The sequence below is a fragment of the Lynx canadensis genome, chromosome X, assembly GCF_007474595.2.
Source record: "Lynx canadensis isolate LIC74 chromosome X, mLynCan4.pri.v2, whole genome shotgun sequence".
Taxonomy (NCBI): Eukaryota; Metazoa; Chordata; class Mammalia; order Carnivora; family Felidae; genus Lynx; species Lynx canadensis.
Window position 1 is genome coordinate 7,610,588 of NC_044321.2, and position 5,555 is coordinate 7,616,142.

Sequence of the window (5,555 nt, forward strand, 5' to 3'; positions counted from 1 at the left end):
CTACTTGGACGCTATAAGCTCACACGGCAGAAGGACAGAGGAAGGTCTCTGGGGCCTCTTTTATAAGGGGCACTGATCCCGGACTACCGCTCCCCTCTTTATGACTATGGATAACTACATTTACCTTCTTGTGGAAAAACACGTCCCTGCAAATTCCAAATAACACCAGAAGCCCCTCGCACATGATGGCCATCAATTTAAAATTATTCCACCACAAACTATTTGCTGACAAATTTGGTATCTGGATTTCAGCCACAGCAGGAGGAGGAAGAGTAAAGGGGACTCAGGGTTGGGCTTCTCTACACCCAGGTAGACAGGTTTCCCTGGAACAGTGGTTCTCAAACTTGAGCGTGCATTCGATTCATCTGGAAGGCTGGTTAAATCACAGATTTCTGGGTCCCACCCCCAGGAGGTCTAGGGTGGACTCCAAGAATTGACGGTTCTCACACGCTCCCAGGTGATGCCGATGATGCTGTTCGGGACCACTGTTGGGGACCCACTGCTCCAGAGTGACGCGGGAGCCCTGAGCGTGAGCGATGGCATCGGTCACTCCCCGCATCCCCACCTGTGAACCCAGGCTCAACCCCAGTCAAATGACATTGCAGAGCAGAGCTATGAAATGTATAACATTTCTGAATAGTTTCAAATTCTTTCCAGGTTGCGGAACTCGAGACTGGAAGACTCCATTTGGGGATAGACCCCTTCAAGTAAGCCTGAAAGGAGAAGAGGAAGGGCCACCTACCAAAACAAGCCAGCTTCCCACCGTCTCACCTGCCAACTTTCCAACAAAGGGAGAACAAAATAACACTCAAATCCTGAATGCTTTCAAGGGTTTGCAAGCATTTCAAGTAAATTATCCTTCCTCTCTTTTATGCCCGATAAAACTATTTAAACAGAGACCTCAAGAATGTAGCGCTCTTTTGCGTCTTTGCCAAAGGACAATTCCTTGATTGGGCTCCATGACAAAATTCAAGAGCGTGGCCCAGACGAACTGGCTGCATGAGCCTGCTGTCAGCTGCTTTGCCAGCAATGGACCAAAGAACTGGATTAGAAAAAAGCATTTTCTGTCATTTGATGCAACAGATTTTTCAAAACAATATTTTAATTTGCATACCAAGCCAAATTCCCTCTCCGAGGAGGAACAGAGCGCATTCCATTGTGTAAGACAATACTCATTCCCGCACGGTGATGTCAGTGCTCAGTGAGCAATGCTCTTTCTGCGAGTCCTTTTCTTGCCATTAAGGTTCCTATTATAAAATTTTAACCACTTCAGAATCAAGCAAGATGTGGCAAATCTTTCTGTTACCGTTTCCGCAAAACCGAAAGAGACACGGCTGTCAGCAACTGCCTCGAGCACAATTATTTTATGAGTTTTCCCTCATGGTATGAATAGGGTTTCTGAAATCTGTCTTCACCTCCCAGGACTTTTTTCTCTCAGGAATACTGATTTGGGTAGTTTATTTTTGCCAGCTTTTAATGTTTGGGGAGCAGTCTGATTGTTTGCTAAAATGATAGGAGGCACTTCAGGGCTCTAAGACAAAATTCTAGTAGGGATTTCGAGGTTAATGGGAAACACACTGGGCATTTCGCTAGTTCAGGGAATATTGGGGCACAGGGAAGATTAAGGACAAAATGTACTCTAACACATAAATGACATAAAATGGCAGGGAGATTTTGGCAAAGGGCCTCTTCCTATGATTACTTGGAAAAAACACCAGGTAAGAAAAATTGCAATACGATGTCTGTGTGTCCGCTGTCTGTCTATCCATCTATCTATCTCATCTATCTGCATACAAACCCCAAAACTTTAAGATTAAAGAAAAAATTGGATTTCCATTTGAACTCTAACAATGTGCTTTTTTTTAATTGGGAAAAGCTTGAAAAAAATATAGACCCGTGAAGAAAACAACACAGTACCAACCAGATGAAATTAAACAACTGTTCACGTTTAGTCATTTTAAGTGAGCTAATTTTGAAAACTTTAAAAACAGGGGTGCCTGGCTGGCTCAGTCGGTGGAGCATGTGACTCTTGATCTCGGGGTCGTGAGTTCGAGCCCCGCTTTGGGTGTAGAGATCACTTAAATAAATAAATCTTTTTTTAAATGGGAAAAAAGGAGCAGAATGGAAAAAAATGAAATCCCCTTGATTTTTTTTCCCTTGTCCTATTTGCCTGAACTATTTAATTTGTTGGGAACCCATCTGGCATATGGTTTTATACTTTTATTTTATACACATATACCCTAAACCACTGCTGAACATAGTCGTGTATGTTTTCTAATATGTAAATAAATGCCATCAATTCAGCACTTAAGATACCACAACTTGGTCTTTTTTTCATTCAGTGTTACACTTTGGAGCCCATCTACTCTGATACCTATAGATCGAGATCAGTTTTAACGGTGGCATCACATTTCATTCTAGAAATACACTTTAATTTATCTTTTAGCCAGTGACGAAACCTTCAGGGGCTTTCCATTTTTCACAATTACCAACAATGCCACAAAGAACAGTCTTGCCCGTGTTTCCCGAGGCTAGAGTAGAAGAGGTTTTCCTGGGACTCTATGGAGGCAGAGCTGCTGGGACAAAATGTCTGCACGTTTTCAGCCATGCTGGATATCATCAAGATGTTCTCCCAAGAGGTCATAGCATTAGTATTCCAATCAGCAGCATTACCAGTGTGTTTTCCCTCATTCTTGTCAAAACTCCAACTATGTCATTCTTAAATTATTTCACTCGTCCAAAGGTCCCTGGTAAACAGCAAAGATGAGTTTTCTGCCCACATCAGGAATGAGACTGCAGTGGACATCTCTTACCTCTGCCTGCTGGCATCCAGAAGTATCTAGAAGCTGAGCCTCCCTTTTCTGTAGAGACCTGCCCTCCCACCCAGTGGGCTGTTAATCACACAGTCATGAAGGAGTTTCTCCCTAGGTAGAGTGACCCATCCAAAGGTAGATAACAGAATATGGACAATCAGAATTTCTCTTCAGGGGTTAATAAAGACAATGGGAGAGAAAATCTCTCCCATCTTTGAGGAACTTAAGGAGTAAGGAACAAACTGTCTTTGTCTACCTGAGGATAAAGCCCCAGAGAGGAAGGAGGAATCAAGAGTAGATAGAAATTCTACCCCAGCTATATTCCAGGAGAACTGAAAACAGGGACTCCAACAGATATTTGTATGCCAGTGTTTGTCCCAGCAGTATTCACAAGAGCCAAAAGATGGAAACAACCCAAATGTCCATCAACAGATGAATGGATAAACAAAATGTGGACTATCGGTATGATGGAATATTATTCGGCCATGAATAAATTACTGATACCTGCTAGGACATGGATGAACCTTGAAAACATTATGCTAAGTGAAATAAGCCAGACACAAAAGAACAAATGTTGTATGACTCCACTGACATGAACTATGTAGAACAGGCAAACTGATAAAGACAGAAAGTAGATTAGAGGTTACCAGGGGCTGGGGGAGAGGGGGGAATGGGGACTTACTGCTTTGTGATTGGTTACAGAGATTCCATTTAGGGTGATGGAGAAGATTTGCAAACAAACGGTTAATGTGGTGAATGCCAGTGAATTGTACACTTGACATGGTGAAAATGGCATATTTTATGTGATATATATTTTATCACAATAAAAAGTATCAAAACCTACAAGACCATTGAAAATGAAAAAAGAAAAGATTAGATCGACAAAAAGAAAGACACACATATGTATCTCCTAATGACATCATTTGAGTCCCTGGATCCTACCATGCCTGAAGAACGAATTCTTTTCTCTTAGTTACATAAAGCAATATACTCTGGGTTTTTTTCTTTATCTAGTTTGAATTGGCTTTCTGTCACTAGGAACGGAAATAATCCTAAATCAGGCATGATAGCATATAATCCAGAAGGAAAAAAAAAATGTGATCTTAATATCCACTTAGGTCCTAAACATTTTTTTTTTAAAGGCTAGGCTTTTATTTTTTTTTTTAATTTTTTTTAACACTTATTTATTTTTGAGACAGAGAGAGGCAGAGCATGAACGGGGGAGGGGCAGAGAGAGAGGGAGACACAGAATTGGAAGCAGGCTCCAGGCTCTGAGCCATCAGCCCAGAGCCTGACGCAGGGCTCGAACTCACGGACCGTGAGATCGTGACCTGAGCCGAAGTCGGACGCTCAACTGACTGAGCCACCCAGGCGCCCCGGTCCTAAACATTCTGTTTGAACCTCTGCCGTTTGCAGGCAGGCAGGCAGTCAACTCTTACTTCAACTGAGTATGTGTGTGTGTGTTATTAGGAGCTGGTAATAACTTGAATAAACACGATAATCCCCTAATTTCATTTCACTGCTTGATACAAGGTCTATCCCAACTAAATTTTTTCCAGATACACATCTCCTCTAGTTAATGCGCTAAAGAGAAGTGAGTGACACACTGAAAGGGACAGAAAAGCAAGTCCACGACAACGAGAAGATGGATGTTAAAAGCGATTCTTTCACTCTACTACCAAACAGGAAAAGAAATGATCCAAAATCCTAAGGCAAAACTAATTCTCACATTTTATGCATTTATGCTGGTCTGGAGAGTGGGTCCTCCCTTTGAGAGACTCACCCTCCCTTCTCAGAGGAACTAGGCAACCCCCCTCTTTTTTTTTTTTTTTTTTTTTTTTTTAGAAAGGCAGCTAATGATTCCTGCCTTGATTTGACCTGCCCTTTAGTAATAGAACTGGCAAAGCATACGGGGCACCTGGGGGGCTCGGTCAGTTACTTGTCCGACTCTTGATTTCGGCTCTGGTCATGATCTTACAGTTTGGGAGATGGAGCCCCAGGTCGAGCTCTGGGCTGATGGCACGGAAGCTACTTGGGATTCTCTCTCTCTGCCCCTCCCCCTGCTTGCATGCATGCTCTCTCTCTCTCTCTCTCTCACTCAAAATAAATATTTTTTAAAAAGTAACTGGCAAAGCCTAAGTGGCAAAAGAGAAGGTGGGGAGAGGAAGGAAACTCTTTGATTTTCCTCTTTGTTTCATCCGATGTTTTGATCTTTGCATAAATTTAGCAATAGATAAAATAAATACAGTTAGATGAAAATCATTGAAGATGCACAAAACAAAATAGGTAAGTTTAGCCCTTAACAAATTCATGGGAACAATTATACTGGGAATCCAAGTTTCCCCTTCCTCAGAAATTACATATATGGCAAACCTGGCTAATTTGCCTGTGACCTGGCTCATAATAGGATTTAAAATGAAGCATAAAATAAAATAAAATAATAAATAAAATAAAATAATAAAATAAAATAAAATAAAATAAAATAAAATAAAATAAAATAAAATGAATCCATGTGCAAAGAGACAGGCTACAGATGAAAAGTATTACTTATTGCAGAATCTCCTTAAGGACTGAAATATGAGTGGTGGGCAACAAAATTGTGAAAGGTTCCAAAGTCAGTAATAAGAGTGAAACTAATCCTAGAAGTGCAATGGTCTTCAGGACAGGCAAGAAAGTGGGAGGGATCTGCTTGCGTGGAGTAGGGGAAGGGAAGGCACGCCCAACAGGAAATGGCAGACGTTA